Source organism: Marmota monax, unplaced genomic scaffold, assembly GCF_021218885.2.
Source record: "Marmota monax isolate L192 unplaced genomic scaffold, Marmota_monax_Labrador192_F-V1.1 WCK01_AAM20220418_F8-fsc00209, whole genome shotgun sequence".
In the NCBI taxonomy this organism is placed as follows: Eukaryota; Metazoa; Chordata; class Mammalia; order Rodentia; family Sciuridae; genus Marmota; species Marmota monax.
This window is the reverse complement of record NW_026694493.1, coordinates 2,423,297-2,448,016: the sequence shown is the minus strand read 5'-3', so window position 1 is coordinate 2,448,016 and position 24,720 is coordinate 2,423,297. Positions and strand designations below refer to the sequence as shown.

General features: G+C 39.3%; 1 protein-coding gene across 4 annotated transcripts in view; it reads right to left on the bottom strand.

The window, feature by feature from the left end:
- Positions 1-24,720, bottom strand: part of Rgl1 (ral guanine nucleotide dissociation stimulator like 1) — a 262,529-nt gene that overhangs the window by 160,893 nt on the left and 76,916 nt on the right. For 2 of the 4 annotated variants that reach the window (XM_046419510.2, XM_046419513.2), the window contains exon 2: positions 20,933-21,036. The exons of 1 other annotated variant lie outside the window; for it this stretch is intronic. The gene's annotated coding sequence lies outside the window, so the exon portion shown is untranslated. The remainder of the gene's footprint in view (positions 1-20,932; positions 21,037-24,720) is intronic. One more of the 4 variants, XM_046419511.2, reaches the window with a different exon arrangement.

Here is a 24,720-nt window from a genome sequence, read left to right as displayed (position 1 = left end):
CTTCAATTTTTAAAAAAGTCTCTATCACCCTTTTAAAACAATCTTTTTTTTTTTCATTAAAAAACACTTCACTAGAATAAGGGATTAAGCATTTCCCACCATGATGTATTTTGGAATAAATGTCAATCACTGAGCAACCATGTCAAAGGAATGTTAATTCTGAAAGGTCTCACTTAATGCAAGGTTGCACACCAGTGTCTGTGGAGTTAAAACTGACTCTGAGAGCTACTGTCTCAGCTACTGCAGAAAATTAAAGAAGTATAAGACATTCCTGCTTTATTCAAGTTGGTATGTTTTTAAAAGCTGGCCCAGTTGGACTTCAGGCTTTGTGTGCTTTCCCCCTGTCCCTGATGGTATTTGGCAGAAGGTCTTAATAATAAAGAAAAATCCAGACTGAGTCTGTGCTACCCTTGGGAACCTCCCTGGAGAAACGCTGCTCTTTGCTCAGCAATTCCTGCTCAGCACAGAGAGCCAAGCCCAGGAAAACAGCTGGGCTCCTTCCTAGTGAGCAGTCTGGTGAAAACTCGGCAAAGACAGACGTGGGGAGGGAGAGGACACCTAAACAAAACAGAGGCTGAGATCCGAAGAATCCTTCAGGGTTCTAGGAGAGATATAGGGAATTCTACGGGACCCAATTTTTTGGCCTGAGTTTTTATTATGATCAAAAGCTCAGTGATTATATTTGCTTGAAAGCTTAAAATGAGACAAAACTGTAAATCACATGACTATCCCAGGCTCAAATGTTTCACAATTCTGTAAACTCCAGTTTGAACTGGCTGAATGAGGGCAAAAAGTAAAAAACATCAGGGGAGCATCGTCCAGTTCAACAGGCACAGGCTAATTTTTATCTTCAAGTTGAAGGAACTTAAGCTGATTCAGCCTTGTGTCATCCTTTAGGTCTCAACAATAACAGAAACAGTGACATGTGACCCCCACCATGCTGCATTCACCATTTGCCTTGCCAGGTACAGGGCTGGTATTTCACAAGCTGCAGTCCACCCACATAACAGCCCCAGGAGGAGCTCAGATCAAGAGAAATTAAGGAATAAGCCCCAAGGTGTCTCTCAAGTGGCCTGACCCCAGAGCTCCCTCACCACTCCAATCTACTGCAAGCCTTCAAGTGTTAACACTCCACTTATAAAATAGCACCATTATATGTTCCAGGAATCTGGGCTTTTGAAAGGATTCAGAGGTGGGCTTCTCATGGGAGGAAGGCAAAAATCTACAAATGCTAGACTCAGGGAGTTGAATGGACCAGTTAATGCACAAAAATCATATCATTTTAACTAACTTCTGAATAGACTGGCCTTCCCACATTTCAGGTTAAAGAATGGTCTTTTCTCACTCTTCTATTTACCCTAAAGAGAAGTGTAATCTATTTAATTACAGTCACTTTACTAGGCCATAGGAAAATGGCAAGTCTACATTCAGGGAAATGTCTTTCAAGAAAACACTTCTGGGAGAGGCAAGTAGAGCAGGCTGGCTCTAGGCCAATCCGTAGCCTCTCACAGTCTCTTAAGGACACCATAATTTTCACATATATTGTATTCTGCCAAATATCATTCCCCTTACATTTGGTCAGATAATGCCTTGCCCCACACAGAGGGCTCTTTGATTAGTTTCACATAGTAATGATCTATTTAGTGTTACTAAACACCCAGATACCCATTTCATAGACTAACTAGGTGCGAGGAGCTTTTATTCAGAGAGGCAGACTTATTTCCATCTAAATATGTTGTTCTTTCCCTGATCTTCAATTCTGGAGTAAGAATAAATCTCTGTAAGTGGTATCAAGGCCAAGTGAGTAGGTTCAGTAGTCATCCAGCAGGGTAGGGGGATTTGTGACCCTGCGTTTGAGTGAGTGCTACTACTAGCTCATATTTTAATTTTCTTTTCAGTCTTTTGGATCAGCACCTGGTGTTATGGTTTGAATCTTAAGTGCCCTCCTCCCCCAAGGTCCAAGTGCAAAAGGCTTGCTCACCAGCCTCTTGCACTTCTGGGAGGTGGAAGGGCCTTTAGGACATGGGGCCTACTGGAAATAAGCTAGGTCACTGCGAGTATGCTCTTAAAGGGGATTGGGCCCCTTGGTCCTTCCTGTCTCCTTTTTGCTTCCTGGCTATCACGAGGTGCTACCCACCATGATGTTCTGCCTCACCACAGATACCCCCCCCAAAAAAAAACAGCCAATCAAAAATGGACTGAATTATCTGCAACTATGAGACAAAATAAACTTTTCCTCCTTTTAAATTGATTAACTCATGTGTTTTTTTTTTTCCTGGGGGGGGGGGGGTGCAGAAAGTCACTGAGTTGAGTGACAAACCAGGCATATATAACATGGCAAGCCTATCCCATGTGAGATCAAAAATTCAATGACCAAGGCTTCGGTTGTGGCTCAGTGGTAGAGTGCTCGCCTAGCATGCACGAGGCACTGGGTTCGATCCTCAGCACACATAAATGTAAAATAAAGATATTGTGTCCATCTAAAACTAAAATATAAAAAAGAAATTCAATGACCAGATGAATGTAGGAACACTGAGAGACAATGAAACCGAGAATGGAAAAGCACTACCAACACTGCTTCCTGACTCCTCTTGCACAGGTCTACTAGGCTTATCTCCTGTTGCCTGTGCACCCTGTGCAAACACAAGACTAAGCCCTGGCTTAAGATCTCTAAAAACACCCTCCCTAAAGCTTGAGCTTGCCACAGCATGGTGACATTTTCATCAGTAAATGCTACGCTGGTCATGTTCCATGAATACTGGAGAAGATGCAATCCCTGTTTATAATGAGAACCCCATTTGTGCTTCAGTGAACCCTGTGAAAACACTGTAACGTTTATTCTCCCACATTCTTCCCTCTGACATCAAGCTCTGTGAGGGTGTACACCACACAAATGCACCCAGCATTCACATGCATATTGAGGGACAGTTGTTAAATTTAACCTATAGTCCATTAAGGATGAAACCCTCACATTATTGTGGAGTAAACCAAAAAATCTTTAAGGCTAAATAAAGTAACTGAAAACCAAATTCTGTTCTCAAATTTCAAACAGGTTTTCAAAACAAGCTTGGAAACTGCTGTGTGTAGCAACAGTCAGAAGTGTTTTCCACTCAGCCTATGGGGAGGACCTTGCTGGGAGATATAAAATACTTACTGAATTTGAACCTACTTTTAAAAAAAAAAATTTACAAATATTCCTAGCAGGGCCAAGCCTGGATTTCTCATCAGATTTTCAGAATAACACCAGCTATCCATCACAGTCTTTTCAAAGGCTGCATTAAATGACTTGTATACATCTGTAGGGTGTCTGTGTTTGATCCTAGATTATGTTTTCACTAAGGTTAAAGGTCAGAGTTTTGACAGATGTGCTGAGGTCTAATTGGCCCATTTTATCTGCCCTTTGTCCATATACACACACAGTATTTGATAGCCAAATTTGTTAAATGCCTCCATTTCAATACCAACAAATCAGAGCTGGATGGAATGTGGGGTCTGGGCACTTGGTTGTACATTGGCTTTATTTTTAAGTCTCTATGAAATGCACTCCAGCATGTGTCTGAGAGAGAGAAGATCATTTCATTCTGTGTCACCATTTCAGTCCAACTGGGTTGCAGTTTCTTTTCATTTTTTTTTAAATTTTTCTCTCCTAAAACCTTTACAACTTTCCACTTTTCCCCACTTTTTTTCATTGCCACAGATTGACCTTGCCAGTTCCAATAAACCAAAACAGACACTGAATGAGACTGTGTTCTGGCTTCTGACTTCTTAGCACAATAGCAATTGTGCAAATAAAAGATTTAGCATCCCAACTCCCTAGCTGGGAGTCACAGGGCCAATCTGACTCAATAAGATGGCAACATGACACATGGTTGCCTCCACCTCACCAGCACCATGTGGTGCACAGGGACAAAGCAGAGGCACAGTCTTTTTACCTGTTGCCTAATCATTGTGCCAGGTTTGTAGGGGGCACAGTAAAACAGAGATAAATAAGCAAGTGCCCTCCCCTAACTGGTCTAAACCACTGCTAACTGCTCTAAATCCCTGAGAAGTCCACAATCCATATCACTGAGAAAGAGATACATTTCAAAGTGACAGGATAGGTGCCAAAAGAGGGTTATACACAAGTGTATGACACTGAGAGCTCTGTGAGGCAGAGATGAAGCTGAAGCCTAGAGAAGTGAAGTGATTTTCCCAGGGTCAGAGAGCAGAGTCTAAATTTGAAAACAGATCTTCCTGTCATGGCCTTTCAAAAATTCCACAGAACTGTGGCCATGTTAATTTTGGGCTTTGTACTTAAAAAAAAAAAAAAGAAAAAGAAAAGAAAAGAAAACTCCAACTCTCTTCAATAAGGTGGCAGGAGAAAGGCCAAAAGGGTTATCTCAAATTTGTGGTTCCTTATCTACCAACGCGGAGAGCTGGCTGCCTCTACCTCCCTTCATCTTCTCCTCTACCAGCTCCTCCATGTTCTCTGGTGCCTATCAACCTCTCCCCTGCCTGCCCTTCTACAGCTAAATAAACAACTGTTCCACTGTCAAAAAGAAGTCAGAAGCAAAATTTGACAGTCACTTCTTTCACTTCGCATTCACATATGTAAATTCCTGTTACAGAAGTATGGTGAGCTGAAGTCTAATCATTTTTTAAGCCTTTCTTTAAAACAGCATATGGAACTTATTATGGAATTCAATGACTTCTTCACTTTTGCTTCTGCTCTGGAGGGTGATAGGCTTATGATTCACAGCTCAAGTGAATTCATTTCTCAAGTTCATTGTTCCAACCGTGGTTGACACTGATTCTGGACACTTGAGAGATTTAAATTGATAGCTTCATTGTGGACTGAAAAATGACTCACAGCAATGAAGCTTAAGGGGCCCAGTCACAACTGCCACACACTCACCTCCTTTCCCCACTTTGGCCTGGACAAAAATGTGTGGGGGCTTATGTTTGACTCCTTTGTGTGTCCTTAAAGGAATTCCAGGCTCATTATTTTGTAAGTATAACATCATGGGCAGGGGGAAGAATAGTGGAATCAGGCCCAAATAGTTTTGAAAGCTTACCTGAGAAATAAGTGCATTGATGAGGTCAGCCTAGAAATCTGCCAACAGGAGGCCTGAGAGAAAGCTGATTAAATCTCTCCCCCGTCCCTATTTCCTTGCCACAGACCTCCAGAGTTGTTTAGATTCCACTCCAGTTCCTACTGGACCAATTAGTCAAAATTATATTCTGTACTCTTCAAATTAAAATCTGGCAACACTAGCCTTTTGCGTATGACAGACTGTCAGAGCTGGTCTCACATAGCCTCAAAGGAAATTGAAATAGAAAGGCAGTCCTTGAAGAGAGTCAGGCAGGACATTAGCAGTGACATCTACCTCAAATGTTGAGAGTCCCTGATGCATCTAACACACTCACTTTCCCCTTATAGGGAAGAGAGGTCTTGATCAACTCCTCTGGGGCTGACCAGACCATGTAAGCACCTTCCTCTGGGTCTAGTTTGGTTGGAACTTCCCTCAGAATACCCCATCTCTTGGCTTTAGTGAGTTTTTGAGGGGGAAGACGCTCTGTAGTCCAGCCAAAGTTTGTGCCAAAATAGTTAAACCTTGCTTCTTTTGAATTACAGTGACCTTCTAGGGCAATGAAGCACAGAAGTTAAGAAAGTTTCACAAATAATACCTATTTCAGGGCAGAGGGACATACAAAGAACAGTTCTGGGGAAAAGAAAGGAAGGGTCAATGGGCTTTTGCCAAGGTGAAAGTTACCGCCAACCTCCCCACTCCACAACGCTGCAGGAGGCCTGAGCATTCTCTCAGACCCCAGTGAGTCTGAAGTGGGTTGCAGACATCCTACATGGTGCCCGAAACTATGGATTGGTGGTTTGTGGGAAGGAAAAAAATATTTTATATATATACATTTTTATGTACACACATATACAGAACTCTGATTTATATATTTATCTCATCTGTTGTTTTCTATTTTATATGTTTTATAATGCATATAAATATTAGGCTAATATTTCATGTATATAAAATATAAATAAACATATTGAAAGACACTCAAAAAATTTTGTACTGAGAGAAGCATTCAGTTCTTTAAATTTAAATCACAGCATTTATAACATTGTACTTTGGTTTACACCCTAGTGGACTATGAGCCCTCAGAGGTCAAGGACCATTTATATTCACCTTTGCATATTGGGTACCCAGTCACATGTAAAGTGCTCAAAAATAATTCTTGAATAAATTGATTCCCAAATATTTTGTTCTTCTTCCTTCTTTACTTTGTTTCCTCAACCCACTATGCTCCATCACAACTTAAATATAAATGCTGAAGTCATAGGAATTCCTGACAGTGTTCAACATATAACAGGTTTTACACAATGGAAAAATTGCCAACATCTTTAGAGTTTCTCATCACTGACTCCAAGGCTTTGCCACACAAAAACAGAGGAACTTCCATGCATAAATCCAATTTTAAGTTACATATTTCATGTTAACTCCCCTGTTACCATCACTAAAATCAAGATAGATGCAGAACATTTCCATCACCTCAAAAGGTCATTCCCTTAAGCCCTTCCCAGTTACTCTCACCCTATCACTAGCCCCAGGCAATCACGGTCTTCCTTTCTATAAATATGTTTTTCCTTCCTAGAGTTTCATGTTATTAAGCACCACACAACATCTACTCTTTTTTGTCTGACTTCTTTCATTTAACAATATTTATTTTGAAATTCATCCATGTTGTTACATAATTGAGTTGTTTGTTTCTTTTTATTGTGGATTAATATTCCATTGTTAAATGTTTGAGTAATATTCCATTGTTAAATATTTTATTTATTCATTTACCTGTTGATAGTCATTTATGCTGTTTCCAGTTTTGCTTGCTTTAAATAAAGTGAAAGGAACATTTGTGTACAACTCTATGTAAACATATGCTTTCATTTCTCTTGGATAAATACCTAAGAGTGAAATTGTTGGATCATGTGATAAGTACATATTTGACTTTATAAGAATCTGCCACAATTATCTTCTAAAGTGATGGTACAATCTTATATCTCCATCAACAGTATATGAGAGTTTCAGTTGCTTCCCAACTTCATCAACAGTTGGTATTTTCAGTCTTTTAAATTTACCCACTCTAATGTTCTAATAAATGTGTAGGGGTATCATACTGGTTTAATTTTCATTCCTCTAATGATGAAGATTGTGTTAGTCAGTTTTTTGTTGCCATGACAAAATACCTGAGAAAATCAAATTAGAGGAGAAAAGATTTGTCTGGGCTTATAGTTTCAAAGGTTTCAGTCAATGGTCAGCTGACTCCATTGTTTTGGGCCTGTGGTGAGGCAGAAACATCATGGTGGAAGGGCATGGTAAAGCAAAGCTGCTCATTTATGGCACCCAGGAAGCAAAAACAGAGAAGAGGAGGCCAGGACAAGATATTACCTTCCAGGTCATGTCCCCAATGTCCTACAGTTTCCATCTCCTCCAATAAAGCCATCAAATTGTAAATTCATCAGCAGAGTAATCCACTGATAAGACCTGAACCCTTATGATCCAATCACCTTCCTGAACCCCCCACCTCTGAACACTTCTGCAGTGGGGACCAAGCCTCCAAAACATGATCTTTGGGGGACATTCCAGAACCAAACCATAACAATGATACTGAACATCTTTTCATGGATATTATGTCTATCGGTGTATCTTCTTTGATGAAGAGTAGATTCAATGTGTTCACTTTTATTGACCTTTTAATTCATTCTATTAGTCAGATCTAAGAGTTCTTTATATATTCTTGGTCTTACAAAAATACATACTTGGGCTTACAAAATACTTTATAGAGAGAAAAGGAAAATATTTTGGGGTGTGAGTGAGAGAGAGAAAGAAAGTGGGGGGAGAGAGAGAATGTGTGTTAGGCATTTCATCATACTCTTTTCTACACATTTTGAAATACATCATAGGCTGTTTTAATCCACAGTTAACCAACTGTGCTATAAAAGAAGAAGTAGAGGGCTAGGGATGTAGCTCAGTGGCAGAGCATTGGCCTAGCATGCAGAAGGCCCCAGATTTTATCTCCAATAACAAAGGAAGGAAGGAAGAAAGGAAGGAAGGACGGACGGACTAGAGGTAATAAAGTGATACCTCCACTCTATGTTTCGGTGTCCCTTATGAACTTCTTTCTGTCTCCCTCCCCACTGCCCTTCCCAGTCTCTAGTGACCATCATTCCATTCTATTCTTCTACAAGGTGACTTAGGGTTTCCACGAATGAATGAGAACATGTGGTATTTATCTTTCTTTGTCTGGCTTATTTCCCTTAATATAATGACCTCCATTTTCCTCCTTGTTGCTACAAACAAACATCATTTCTGTTTTCTTTTTTCTTTCTTCTCCTCTAAAGAGTCAAATTACAAATGTTAGTCAGCTTGTTAGTGTCCCACAGATACCTTTATTTTATTTAGCCTTTTATATATCTGTGCATAAGCTTCATTTTAGATAGTCTTTATTGCTAATTGTTCAAGTTTATTTATCTTTTTATATCATGTCTATTGTGTATTTAATCTCTTTATCAAAGGAATTTTCATTTCAGATAAAAGTGCTCTTTAGTTTCTCTTTATATTTTCCTTTCTCTCATTACATTCATATTTTCCTTTCAATAACTGATCACATCAAGTGTATACATAATACCTATTTTCATGCCTTTACTAATCCCATTACCTCTGTCATCTTGGAGTTTGTGCCAATGACTGAGTTTTCTTTGCCTATGGGTCACATATTCCTTACTTTTACATGTCTGGTAATTTTTTATCAGATACCAAACATTTTGAATTTGGCAGTAAGTGGTAGATTTTGTTTAATTCCTTTTAAAAATGCTGGCCATTGTTCTGACAGGTAATTAAGTCTCTTGTGGATTACTTTGATTCTTTTGATGCTTATTTTAAAGCTTTTTAGTGTATGTCTGGATTATCCTTTACTTAGGGCTATTTTAGCCGCACCACTAACAGTTGAGTCTTACAAGGTTTCTAATGAGTGTTCCATGTGTGGAATGAGGTCTCTCTTCTCTGGCTGGTAAAAACTCAAATTATTTCTGGCCCTGTGTGATTTCTGAGAATTGTTCAGCTTGCAGATACCTAATAACTTTTCTTTACCAAGAATTTCTCCCTGCACTTTTGCAGATTTCTACTTGGCCAAGACTCATGGTGACCCATCCTGGAGCTCTTTCTTAGACGAACACCCTCCTTCCACTCTGCCTCCCAAATTCTAGCTGCCACAGCTCACCTGAATTCTAACCTCTGTCTTCACAACTCAGTACAACACAGCTTTCTATTTAGTTCCCACTCCCTGCACCATCGTCTAAAAATTACTTAGAGAGTAAAAAAGGACCAGGATGATCACTGGTTTGGTTCTTATCGCTTGTTTCACTTCTCAGGAATGAAAGTCTTACATTAGTTGCTGTCTGATGCCTGAAAACATATATTTTATTTTATTGTTTCTAAGGATTGTTTGGTTCGTTAGTTTCGGTGCGATATTAAGTGGGGATCCTACTCTCCCTCATGGCTAGAAATGATTATATGTAGTTGTTTTTAAACAAATTATTAGTTGTTGCTGAATCCATATTTATTTTTATGTGGTGTTAAGAATCGAACCCAGTGCCTCACACATGCTAGGCAAGCACTCTACCACTGAGCCACAACCCCAGCCCTATGTCATTGTTTTTACTTAAAAACAAAAACAAAAAAGCACTACATTTTAAGTACCTATTATTCATATAGTAACTTTATATAGCATAAGACAATTCCAAAAATACAACTGCTAACAAGCAAGTCAAATGAAGAATGATATAAATCGCCTAACATTTTAAGAAATTATAAATATCTTTGAACAGGTAATAATTGAGGGGTTAGTACTTTATTCTCAAAAAGTAACGAAAGCCTGTCAAGCAATCTAAGACTCATTAGTGAATGAATAATATAGTAACTACTTTTAAGGACATATGTAGGTTTTTCAGCACTCCATCTGAGACTATTCAACTACCTAAATTTTTGCTCTTGGGAAATTTTTCTGGCCACCAGTCTGAATTTTCCTAATATCTTATTATTCTTGGTCACTCCTCCTTGTGCCATGCCAAACAACTTCTACTTTGGGCTGTTTAAACTTCTTTAGAACACAAAGATGATTTTTATACTAGAGTACTTAATGTAAGATTCTATATGATCATGGATGTCTTTCTGAAAAACAAAGACTTCTCCAAACCTCAAAGTTCATAATGATCAAGAAAAAAAATCTTTGTTGCACTAAATATCTCTTAATTTTTACTGGAGACTGAAACTCTTTCCAATTCTCTATGCCCCACACTCTCAACAGAACTATCCCCATGACCATGATACAACTAGTAGCAGCTTACACCTAGGCTAAACTATAATTTATGGTTTACAATTCTGGCTGCTTAGAATAAATTTTTAGACATGTTAGAGAGTTTGTAGGATTCTTTATTAGATATTAGAGAGTTTTGCAGTATCCAGACCAACGCATAAAGAAATATTTAAAGAGGGAAAATAGCTAAGTGACTATGACTATGTGACTAGTGACTATGCACCAAACTTGTCTTACTTTTCATGCAAATATTAAGATACTGACTCATAAGCATAAAGACTGGAGTGCTCCTGACCTTGTAACTAAGGATTGGGACAAAAGTAGTGTCTTGACAAAATTGCTAGCCAGTAGTTCCATAGTTGACACAAGCTATACTTTCCATTGGCTTTGTTCAATACCCTTGCCAGATGACCTTCCTCATACTCAATGAGCTCCTTCCAATGCTGCAGGCTACTTGGTGCTTAGCAGAGCTAGCATGATCTGAAACTATTTTGTACATTTGCTAATTCCCTTATTTTTATTGTTTTCCTCAGTAGTATGTTAACAATGAGAGCACAATCTTTCTCAGTCATAACTAGAACCCAAGTACACAGCTACTCCTTCAGCTTCCTGAAATTTTATTTCACTTTTGCTATGGAATTTTATCTTAATGCAAAATAGTTTTAAATTTGAAAGTATCATATATAAATCAAAAGTTACTTTTTAAATATTGTGACTATAGGTCTCTAAGTTAAATAATATTTTATGAGCTGTATTCTCAATTATCAGTACTTAATTGATCAAAAAACATAAATACAATTTTTATAAATAAATGCTAAACACAGAAAGTAACATTCTTATTAGAAATGTACTTCTTAATGAAGTAGATGGAGAAAGCCTGGTTAATATCTTCAATATGAGTGACATCAATATTTTTAAAACACTGTCTCATTTGGTGCTCTACAGAATTTATACTTGGACCAATAAATTATATAAGATTCAGGCCAAATAAGCAGTAGATCTTTCTTTGTAAAGTGGGGAAGGATCAATTATGAAGTGGGAGGTGAAAAAAATAACTAATAAAACTCATTAGCTATTAGATGTTCTTTAATCAGTTTTAGGAAAGAATAATATAAAAATTAAAGAAAACTGACTATCTTTAAATCCTCTGTCTATAACCCCTACCCCTTGAAATATCATCACACACCCCAAGGGCACATACACTCTGGTCAGAAGACCTCTAAAGTACAGTGAACTGCCTGCCATGAATCAATGCCCATGGTACGCAATGGATAATAACTTACATGCTATAGAATCAAAGAACTCCTAGACTTGACTTTGCAAATATGAAGTGTAGCACAAGAAAAGGGTTTCTGCATTAACCAAGACTTCTGCTGCATGCAGGAAAAGAACTACCTGCATTCACATGAAACATTTTCTTTGAAAGAGCAATATAAAGCCATGAAATTCTAGAGCAAAAAAATGTCTTGGGGGCTGGGGTTGTGGCTCAGCGATAGAGCGAACGCTCGCCTAGCACATGCAAGGCCCTGGGTTCAATTCTCAGCACCACATATAAATAAATAAATAAAACAAAGGTATTGTGTCCAACTACAACCAAAAAATAAATATTAAACAAAAAAAGATGTCTTGGGTCTCAATTAATTCCCTCATTTTGCAGATGAGAACATAACCCCAGCAGTTAATAGGAAGCCAGTACCAGAATTCGAGCCTGATTCTTTATCCAGAATATGATAGAAACTTAGGAAAGCTTTGATTTGTGTTCCTCCATCCTTCGTATAATCAGTGCTGGGACGTGGGCTTTCTGGTCAGGAACTATTCTTCCCAGTGTCCTAGCAGTTAGGTACAGCCATGTGACAGTTCTAGGCAAAAGAACGTAACAGAAATTACATGGGTCATTCCTAGCCTACCTCATAAAATTCTCCCACCTGGCACTTCTCTGTGTTCTTTTTCTCCTGCCACCTGGCTGACACAGAGACAACTTCTAAGGGTGACCTCAGAAACTGCACATTGAAAAGGAGAGAGCCTCTTTCAGCTGGGGACCCTGCTGACCTGATACTTGTCCAGCACTTTATTATGAGTAAGAAATAAACCTAAATTATGCTTGAGTTAGTTTAAAATTTACAGTTCGCTTGCTATAACAGTTTGTATTATCTAATACACAGGGTTTTTTTTAACAACATAAAAAGACCCTTTATTTTGCTCTGATCTCTTGAGTCACTTCAATCCTTCTTAAAGTATGAAAAAATAATAGTTTTAGTGTACTGTAATGGTTTAACTGTATATGTGCACTTGATTGGGCTAAGGGAAATCCAGATTGTTAGTTTAACATTATTCTGGGCATGTCTATAAGACTATTTCTAGACCAGAATGACACTAGGATTGGTAGAATGAGTAAAGCAGACTACCCTCTCCAATGTGGGAGGGCCTCATGTAATCCACTGAAGGTCTGAATAGAACAAAAAGTCAAACTGAGAATTCCCCTACTTCTCTCTCCCTCTCTTCCCCGCTTCCTCCCTATCTCCAAGCTGGAACATTGATCTCCTGCCTTCAAATTGTCCTCATGCTAGGACTTACACTATCAGCTCTCTTGGTTCTCTATCTTGCCAACTGCAGTTCCTGAGACTTTACAGCCACCATAACCACATGAGCAACCCCTTGTAATCTCTCCCCATACCCTGCCTTTCTCTTTGTATGTATGTGTATTCTTTCCCCCAACTCCTCTCCATCGTTCTCCTGAGAATCCAGATTAATATGTATCTGGAGATAACAATCTGGTCTATGAGCTAGAAGTTGCTTGGACTAATTGGTAAAATGGTAGATTCTTACCTTCTAGGTGTTATAATATAAAAATAAAATGGCTATAGTATCTGTTGCCTAATTATTTAAGCTGCCACTGATAGCACTGCATTCTGAGCAATAAGCCTTATATCTAAAAGAAACAACTTTTGTTATCTCTGGCGGTCCTCCTGGAAGACAGATATATGAAAATCTATATATCTATCAATTCATAACACAAGAAGTGGGGAGAGATGATTGGATTAAATTTGCCAAGCTAAACATCAGTAAAAAGAATAGGATTGTATACAAAGTCTCCAGAATTTGGGAACCTGGAGGAAATCTCAGAGATCATCCAAACACTTTCTTTTCACAGTGAGGCCCAGAGGGAGAAATTGGGAGATAACTGTTGGATAAGGTCAACTGAGGCTCAAATGCAGTTCAAATGTCAGTTAGCTGTATAGCCTTAACTTAAACAAGTTCCCTAACTGTTCCTAAATCTTAGTTTCCTCATTCTTAAAATAAGAATAACTTATAATATTCTTAAAATAAGAATAACCATACTCACTAGCAGAGATGATATTAGAGTTAAACAAGATTATATATATATATATATATATATATATATATATATATATATATATATCAGGATAATGGCTCAATAAATGTTAATTTCTTTCCTGCACAAAATCAGCATCAGAAACCAGGCTTCCTAGGCACCCAGTCCAAGCCTTTCCATCTGTACCACCTCCTCCAAATTCCAGTTCCCAGCCTTTCAGCAGTGGGTGTTAAGTACTTGCCAAGACTCACTGGTGATGGCCCTTGAAGTTCTATCAGAAGGCCAAGGGGCTGGTGCAGTGCAAATATAAAAACTAGTAACATCTGTACTCTTCTTTCTGATTTCAATCATTTTTTCTATAGTTATTTTTTTTTAATTAAAAGATACTTATTCCCTGTGGCTTGCTATGGCATAATTGTAGAGAAAATGCACTTTGAGTCAGAGGGCTTAATTCTTGACTCCAGTTCTTAGACTTCTTTGTTCTGTGCTCTTCAGGGCTTTGGTAAAAGGCCCAGAGGGCTTAAATTATATAATGAAGCTAAGATTATTATTGACTCAAAATTTTACTTGTTCACTAAATGTCTCATCAAAAACATCAACTTTCCTTAATCCTGGAGCAAGATTCTTATTCCTGTGATTTTGTGGCACTGAGTTTTCTGTGTATGCTGGAAAAGCTGGGGTACACGGGATAGGTTCTCTTTCTGATCTCTTATGCTAAATTAATTCTGAGTTTTAAAAGAATGAGATAGACCACCTGGCCAAAAAAGAAAAGAAATAGCACATCGTCATCCGAAAACTGAAATGCCTTGCTCTCAGGCATGGATTGAAATGTGACTCAGATGAAAAAAAAACTGGTCATTGAGTTAAGTTAACATCACAGGGGACATGTGCATAAAATTTTTTAAAAATGAAACAAGAAAATAAATGTCTGCCCAAAAAGAGGAATAATCCTCCACCCATAATATTCATTCATTTAAGAAATATTTTTGGAAAGGGAGAAAAACCTTTGGATAGTGATTTCACAGATCACTGTGGTAGAGACAAACTCCAAATTCCTTATGGCTTAAGGAATAAGAATTTGGGAACCTGGAGAGAATCTCAAATATAATACCCATACAAGTGACCCCAAAAGATAGGATGAGGCCAAGACCCTGAAACCATGTAGGTTATATGCCCATTTTTGGATCAGATCATTCATTAAATAAATGTTTATTGAACATATGCTCAGATCTAGGGCCTGGGGATATAAGTAAATAAAATGTGCAAAATCATGACATCATCTACTCAGACTGGTATAAGAAAATCATAAACAGGTGGCTTAAAAACAACAGATATTTATTTTTCACAGTTCTGGAAGCTGGGAAGTCCAAAATCAAGATAGACTTGATGTCTGGTGAGAACACAGTTTCCAGTTCACAAAAGTTTCCTTCTCAAAGTGTCCTCACATAGTAGAGGGAAGAGGGGCCTGTTTTTTAAGGGATGTATCCCATTCCTGAGGACCCTGCCCTCAGGAGTAACCACCTCCTCCAAGGCCCCACCTCCAAATGCTATCACATTCAGGATAAAGTTTCAACATATGAATTTTCAAAAATTCAATCTAAGGCATGTGGAAATCATATTCCATGTGGCTAATTTACTTCTTATCCTGGAATTTGAAAGATACGTTTTAGCCAAAAAGATCATTTGAAAAAAAAAAAAAAACGCAAAACAAAATGGGGTTTAGACTCCTGGATTTTAAAGAAAAATGGCAATGTAGCTTATTTTACAAGTCACCATCCCACTGTTATTCAATCATCAAAAGCAAAGGATGAATAGGCAAGTCCCAACTAAGCTGTGGACTATTCAGTGCCAACTGATAAAAACTACCTCCTGACAGTTTCATAAGTCTTAGAACCTGAAGTCTTTAATAATTTTGCAGTGGCAAAACTAAAGTTGAACAGGGACTTCCTAACCTCTTATAAAACTTTAAATAAGAATGTCACAAAACATTTCTTTATTTTAGACCAGAACACTTGACTTTCACAATTCCATTCTACTATAGAAACTGAAATTAAAATCCATATTGAACCATCTTCAATTGCCTTAATACCAGCCACGCTTCACAGCCATGAAGACATAAACAAAATTATTAATCATTTATTTTTGTTTGCTTTCTTATACAACAAAACAAATCATCCTTAGGGAGAAAAAAAAAATACTTGCTTAATACTAAGCCTCAGAAACCTAAGAAAATGTGGCCCACTGACAATCACAAAATGAGTGAATAGGAATTGTTTGCATGAATGTGTACATACACACACACACATGCACACACACACATTTATTCACTCAAGCACACATGGGGAGTCCAAAGCAACAGTATTAAATCACCAGCAGGAGTTATTGCAGCTGAACTAAAAATGAACTGCTTACACCCAAGGCTGTCCCCTGACCACTGACGTCTCCCTCCCATTAGAGCTGACAATGGCAGGCTGTCAAGTGAATACTTCAACAGCCTCCCCCCGCTGTCTCCGGCCTCGCACTGCAGCTTTACAAAGATAAAATAATAACTACACGTCAATCAGCCCTTCTTAAACTAGCTCTGTGTAATGTCTGTCAAGGTCCCTCCCAGGGCAGTTCCTGCCAGGAAATTACTACTGCCCAAGGAATGGCCCACAGTTCAAGCATAGCCCCTCACTGGGTCCCTTGGTAAGTATTTTTTTCATTTCCGTGGCTCTTCAATTTTGGAAAATACTTTATGATCATTTTAATTACCCAATTTAGGGTACTTTAATCCTCAGAACAACCTTGCCAAGTAAACCTCTACTGCTATGTTAGTTTTATAGATGAGAATACTGAGAGACTTACTCAGGACCACACAGAACTTTGCATTTAGCTAACAGACTAACCATTTAGTTCTAGGGTAGATAAAGTGACTTTAATTAGTATCTATTTGCTATCTGAACTGTCATCATAGGTGTTAATTGTGAATACATCTGCCATCCTCTGTGCACATTGAGATGGTGGAGACTGGCAGGGTTATCTGGCATGACACCCTAGGGCAAAGGTCTACATGGCTGTTGAATCCACTGAGCACCAAAGGTTCAACTGAACACATAGCAGAATTCCCCAGATGATTAAAGCAGGATGTGTAGTAGATTCCCCTGGGATGCTTGCCAAGGGTAAACCTCAAGGCCTTAGACATTCATCTTCACCCCATTCACCTTAGTGACCATAAGAGAGGGTTGAGGTACCCAGCAAGAGTTGGCTGTGATATTTCTGTCACCCACAAATATACTCCCTATATACCCATTAAGTGCAATGAGGGTGGAGGAGTTGGAGACCTCCCAGAAAACTGCTCACTGAAGCTGGGAGTGACTGCAGGCTGTGTGGACAGAGGCTGACCGAACAGTATCTAGGGAATAGATGCAGGGGTTTGTGGAATCTGAAAGTTTTAGAGCCCAGGGTCTGTTTCCCACTGAAGAGATTGGCTGAAGCCAAAACAAGAGTAGAGTGCAATGTAAGGGCAGAAAACTACTATGGGATGTCTGTGTTTCCTAGGATCTGAGTAGAATCCGCAAAGAGTTAATTCAGACTTGAGATATTTGAGTAGACCTGTCTAAGAGGGCTGACTCACTAAGAGGTGGTGGGGTCAATTAAGCTCTTGGGGCAGGAGCTTAGGATAAAATCAAAGAAAGAGTAAAGAGAAGGCAGAAGTACAGCCCAGAGAGAAGACATGTGTTAGCATGTCACATAGAGAGCATCAAGGATACGCAGCACCCAGATGAGCAACAGCATTTCAGCCCTTTCCTCCTAGTCACCCACTCCCACCACTTCTCCAATCCTGCTGGAAGAGACCCAGAAGACAGAAGATGGAAAAAAGAAAGAGCAAGAGCCCTATTCTAGTCATGCCTGAGGGAGTTCAAGCATAATCACCTCCTGACACTGGCTCCCACATCTCTATCCTCACCCTCCTCCTGAGACTACACTGAGTCCAAGGAACCATCACAGATCTTGGCCTGAATGGCCACTAAGAGAGAAGGTGGCTCTCAGCGAGTGAGATGGGCTTCTGGGGAGGGAGGGAAGAAGTGGATGAGCTCCCTTGGCACCTGGGCCCAGGGTGCCTGCGATACAAACTGGACCACCTGCTGAGCCACGACAAGTGAGCACATTGCCACAGAGAAGTAAGAAGGGTGACTGTCCTCTTACTGCCCTATGGCAGCAGGAGCTGCACGTGGGCCTGGAGCAGAGTGAGCTATGGCTGAGCTTCAAGATGATCATGACCAAGAACAGAAAGCAGATGTCCCTGGTGCTGGATGCCAATGCCAAATATTCTGCCCTGCTGGATTTTGGGGTGGCAGACAACCACTGCTAGAAATGCAAAAATGAGAAATGTGTGCCAGAGGGTTAGCTTGAGCTGCAGGCTCCCAGCTGTGTAAACATCTGCCCTGCCTCACCCAGCTTCAGGGGTTACTAGGTGAAAACATCTGCCTCCTTCAGCAAAGTCAAGCTCATCAACAAGCTCCATCCAAGAACCAGATCATTCTGAACTCCTTAATAAGCATGAGCTTCAAATTCATATATAGTGAGAGTCAGGAGTCCATAATATACAATTCCCAGCCACTGGTTTCCATAGAACCAGTATATATCTGTGGGAGCTTAATGGAATGAGATCACAGCTCTTAAAATTAAATACAGTCCATTTGCAAAGTTTTTCTTGATGCAAAGGAAAGAAGCAATTACAAAGATACGATGGAAGAACCTCAAGACAGACAGAAATATGGGTACCAAGGAGGGTGGCTCACTCCTGGAATCAGTACCCATTCTCAGTTTAGAGGCTCCCTCTCCTTCCCTCCACACAGGTTATGAAAGGCACCCTGCCCTGAGGTACCAGCATTCAATCTCTTAACCCAGCCTTGTGCTCTTGGCAACAGTTCCCCAACAGACTCTGACAATTCATCTGCATGTTTATCCATGCTCTCATTCTTTAACAATTGGTTCAGCCTGGGAATGCCTACTCAAACCAGCATTACTTTAAGGCTGTTTCCCCATGATTTGCTTAAGATTCTTGAAAATTGCCTTCCATCTTCCTGAGACATAGGAAGACTTCATGTGAGACCCATATTGATAGTACTTCATGGATGCGCCCAGAAAAACACTACAAAGTTGAATCCAACCCATGCTTCCATCACAGGCTTTGTATACAGCATATAGCTCTGTCTGAAGGGGCTGCCATGATTATAGACATTCCGGTAAGCCAGTACAATGCCTCCGCCCAAGCTCTCCTGATAACTGTTTAGCCATCTTCCATGGAACTAAGACCCTTGTCTTCAAAGATGCAACAGCCTTTCTGTTGTTCATTCAGTTGATCCACTATGTAGACATGGGTCTCGTGGGTCAAGGGAAGGAAATAAAACCTTATTAACTTCATTTTAAAATAAGAGGAAAAAAATATATATTGTTTTCTATCAGAATTCCATCACTATTATCCTCTTTCTTATCTGCAGTAATAGTGTTGTCCTGAGTCATTTATGTGCTACAGGTGAATTCAAGTATTCAAGCAATATAGTTGACATAATTCACCATGATTCACAGTTAAAAAAAAAAAAGAAGAAGTTTGCCAGATTCCAGAAACTTTTTTGTTTGCTTGCTTTGTATACAGTATATAGATGATTTTGGTATACCAGAATTTGAAAACTCCAATGGTCCTATTTTAGTGAAGTAAAAGGTAAACCTGAAGTCTCTTGTCTTCAAGTAGTTTTAAGACCATTTTGTGGCAAGTAACATAGTTTTGAGTTGAGCTGTTAAGGACAGAATAAAATCATAGTTGAGGACAGAAGCTTTTTGTTGAATTGGAAAACTGGCTGTTCTACCCACGAAAATGTGTTCAAGTACATGTAACATCTCTTATGTTGATAAATCAATGACTGTTCTATACCATTCTTTTGACAAAGCAGCTGAAGACAATGTGCAGAGCATTTTCTGCAAAATAAAGGCACTATGAAAAATAATAACAAAAAATAAAACTTTAGAAAAGAAAAGACAAATGGAAGAGTAAGAGTCTAACATCAGGAAAGCAGAGTAGTGGGTTTGGGGGAAAGCTGTTCCCTATTTCAACTCCCAATGAATACTGTCCATTTTAAAAACTTGGTTGCCCAAACAATTAAGATAGATCTTCAAGCCTTTCCTGATGGATCATGCCCCTTTCTACTCTGCCTCTCCTTTCCTCCAAACACATGAATGGGGTGAGGAAATAAGGTAGGAAAATACTGCATATCTCCTATTCTCTCAGGAACTTCCAGTCAGCACCTCAAAAACAAATGTCATCTTAGTTCATTTCATGTTGTTCTAACAGTGTACCTCAAACTGGGTCACTTATAAACAACAGAAGTTTATTTGAGTCATTGTTCTGGAGGCTGGAAAGTCCAGCATTGAAGAACTACATCTGGCAGGGGCCTTCTTGCTAATGTCATCCTATGGTGGAAGGCAGAAGGACAGGAGAGCACAGTACAGGCAAGAACAAGGAGGCTGAACTCCCTTTTCAACAACCCACTCTCCTGATATGTGTGTTATCTTACTCTGTGATAAGGACATTAATCTATTCATGAGGACAGAGTACTACTGACCTAATTGCATCTTTTTAGGCTCCACCTCAGAACACTGACTTGGGGATTAAATTTTCAACACATGATCTTTGAGGAAAACATTCAAACCATATCAAGATTCAGACTAATATCCAGGTGACCTCTAAGGTCAGTACCAGGGAAGCTCTAATACTAATTACTTTAAGGCTGTTTCCCCATGAGTTGCTTAAGATTCTTGAAAACTGCCTTCCATTTCCTGAGACATAGGAAGACTTCATGTGAGACCCATATTGATAATACTCCATGGATGCTCCCAGAAAAACACTACCCAAATGCTTCCATCATGGGCTGAACCCAGTGGTACTAACTCCACATAGGTACCATCATAGGCTTGCAGCTCCTTTCTCTCATAAAAGCACTTACCATAATTGAAGTGGTTAGTGGTCCAGTTTGGTTTATCATGGGACTTAAATGAGTAGGTAATTGCTTTGTTCAGGTCTCAACAGGTTGCAGGTAGGAGTGGGAAGAGGTGTTTGAATTTAGAATTAGTCTAGCCACAGTCACTGAGAGAAGTGGTACATTCCCACACAATAAGGGAAAGCTCAGTTTGGAAAGCAAAGTACCACAGTCAACAAATAATTGTCCAAACAGCAAGACAGATGAGATGAGGACTCACTCACTGTTCAGGAGATCAGAAATGCAGACGTAAGTTTCAAGGAGTCTGTCAACAGCTGGTGGATCTCAGACTTCAAGTTGGAATTTGGGGCATATCTCTAGGTCCTGGGAAAAGGAAGAGTAAGAAAAAGGAAGCAGATGTTGAGTGGGCAGGTAAATGAGAACCAAGACAGCTGAAAGACCTGTTACAAATAATACAGTACAAAGGCTGCATACTAGAACGAAGCAAGGATTCAAATTCTCAAACCAGGGCTGAAGGATAGAGGCAGCCAGCATCAGCAAGGGAAATAAATCAGAGGAAGCTGGAACATATGATCAGTGGCTCTAGCTGGGGAGAGGAGGGTTCCCAGAATTGGGAAACTAGGTTGGACCTAACACAATTTATCAGACTGTCCCAGAATCTATAGATGAAAATATTAAAATAGAGGAATTATAGTCCATCACTTGCTCCACTCTGAATTAAATAAGTTGGTTATCTATATAGAGAGATGGACTCGCTGGAATCCTCCTCGGAGGACTTTGTAACATGGGCATAGAGATGAAAGATAGAATTAAAGTCCAAGTCCGTTACCTGGAGCAATTTTTAATAGATTCTGATGCAGGACTATAGATGGAGCTAAGTAGAATTTCAATGATGCTTAATCAGTCTGGACTAATAGTGAAACTTTAAAAACATCATTCGGGAAAAGTTTTATCAATACATGTGAGGGAAACACACTGGGTAAACACTATTAAATCCTTAGCTACAGACCCTGCAGTGAGTCTGTTAGATGACCAAGCTGCCTTACTCTCAAAAATGCTGGTACCATGTCAGATATTATAGCTCACAGTATCCAAAATAGACACCTAACACATGTGATAAATAATATGGCTAAAATCTTTAAAATTCAACTAAATGAGACTATGGATATTATAGTTCTTTCTATGGTCCATTTTTATACAATTTGTTCCTATAGTCAAACATAAAGTTTATGGCCTTAAAAAACATTCAAGACATACATCAAAAAAGAAGAAAGTATTTAAGTGACTTTGAGCATATTACTAAGTAACTCAACCAAAATGTGATCAAATCTGCAAATAGTGACTCAGACATAGCCAGAACAATGACAGGATCTATAAAGAAAACGATTGAAAAAAGTGTTCAAGCATTCCTTATAACTTCAGAGACAAGTACTAGCTGATAAGAAGATGGCATAATCTTCCAGAACAATGTTGGATAATGTTATATAAAGCATTAACTATATGAGGGTACTGTCTTTAAGTTGTAGCATTTCAAAATAATTTGTATTAATTTTGACAGTGAGATCCAGAGTTTACTTTTCATATCAAAGTATTTTTGTTCCAAGGCAAGGCACTGATACAAGAATTTTAGATTAAATGATTTTTGTTTTGTCTTGCCAAAGATTGAGTTTACTCCAACATAGCCTGATTGCTCTAGGTTACATATTAAAAAATCAGTGTATAGAAAAACAGAAATCATTCCCTGTTTCTAAATGGGAAGGTGACTCAGGAACATAGTCTAAGCAAGAAAAAGTGTATAATTCAGATATTTTTAACAATCAGACACCACCACCATTTCTAGACTGGAGAACTAAAAGGAGAAGGGGGTGTTATGGTATTACCAGAATACAGAGGCTGGGGCTAGGCCCACCCCCTGGTAAATGTTAAGCAAAATGGCTCTCCATTGGGGGAAAGCTTGGTTTGTAACATTTGTAATTTCTGAGGTGTAGATATTCCCATCAAGGTCTAGTTTAAGTTATCAGTGTGGTATCACTAGATGTGAAATTAGAGAAATAAAAATAAATTTATCTCTTGTGAACTGGTGGGAGCTGGCCCCAGAACTCTACGATGGAATCACTTGATAGAAGTAGACTCTGCTGCTGACAGTCAGCTGGCAGAAGCCTGGGCAAGTCCCAGGCTTCTCCCTGCCTCACTGATAGCCACTAGTGCCTCCTACTAGCCCAGCCAATGTCCACAGAAGGATGCTCACACATGAGAACCACAATCTGCAGGGGTTAGCCCCCTACAAAATAGAGTAGAGGGGGAGAGGAGCCAATGAATCTGGGGTACCTGCACTCTGGCTGATACTATATTATGCTCAATTTGATTAATTCAGCAATGATAGCATTGAAATGCATAGCATGCAGATGAAGAATCAGCATGCAGAGCTGGGGTTGTGGCTCAAGTGGTACAGTGCCTGCCTAGCATGTGCGAGGCCCTGGGTTAGATCCTCAGCACCACATAAAAACAAAAAATAAAGGTACTATGTCCAACTACAACCAAAAAATAAATATTTTTTTAAAAAATCAGCGTGCAACAGAATTTGGCCTTAATATACAAAGCCAATGACAGTTTTGAATCTTTGAGTAAAGATTTAATAGGAATGACTATGAAGGTATCTGAGTTTTTAACACCACCATTGAAAACCTCATAATATTATAAGATATATTTAAGAGGTATTGTATGCAATAGAAGAATTTTAAATGATTGAAATTCCATTCATCACATTCCAAATTTCAAATGCCTACTCACCATTCAGCAGCCTTTTATTGAACAGGCTCTATGAAGACTGTTCCAGACACTTGGCCAACCCCCTGCCTATATAGAGCCTGCACACTAGTAGAGGAGCCAGACAATAAAAATAATAAAACCATGTAAAATACTAGAAAATGACAAGCACAAAGGAGGGATATGAGCAATGGAATGAGGACAGAGAGTGATAGAGAATCTTATTTAAAAAGGTTGTGGAAAAAGGCCGCACTGAGGTAATTGTCATTTAAGCAAAGACTTGAGAGAAACAAGGGAGTAAACTAAGAGGACTGAGGACAGGGAGAGAAGACCCGTCCTGACAGCAGGAAGTGCACAGGTGGAAGGAGCTTACTGTGTTGGAGGAACAGCAAAAACTCTGGACAGGGTCTGGAAAGAGGTGCCATGGATAACAGCCACTGAAATGTCTTGAGCTTTTGCCATGAAGCGGGGAGCCACTGAAGGATCCTGAACAGAGGGCTGACATCAGAAGGATCGCTGTGGCTGCTGCGTACAGAATAAACTGGGGGTCCAACAGCTAAAGCAGGGAGGCCTCACAGGAAACTGCTGAAGTTCTAGAGAGAGGATACGGCTTAGACCAGGGTGGTAAAGTCAAAAAAGCAAGAATTAATAAGATTCTGAGTGTATCTGGAAGATATATACAACAGGATTTGCAGAAGGATTGGATGTAAAATGTGAACAAAAGAGACAAGTTCAGAGATAACTAAATTTTGCCCCCGAGAGCTGATAACTATGCCTGGAACAACTTTGGGGGGAAAGATCAGGTTTTGGTTTTGAACATGTTAAGTTTAAGATGTCAGCTAGATATTTAAGACTAGATGTTGGATAGAATACTACCTTGTGTTCAGGTAGGGGAGTACACTAGAGATACAAATTTGGGAGTTATCAACATATAGATGACATTGAAGGCCATGACACTGGATCAAATCCCAGAAGTCTATGGACTGAGTCTGGGAACCTGTTCAACTGAGGTTATGTGAAAAAATTAGATAAATGTTCTAAAACACCCTTGTATATAATAAATTAACTTCCTTCCTATGTATCTAGAACAGTATTATTTTCTCTGGGGAAAAAAATGAGAAAACAGACCCTCAAATCACTTTCTGAGTTTTGTGGTTCAGATGAGAAGCCATGGTTGGGAAATGCTGATAGAGGTTTGAAGGAGTCAGGAAATGAAAAGAAAGCAGAAAGGGAAGTGAGAAGTGTCCGTCGAGGTGGAGAGAAATCCAGGACAGTGGAGAC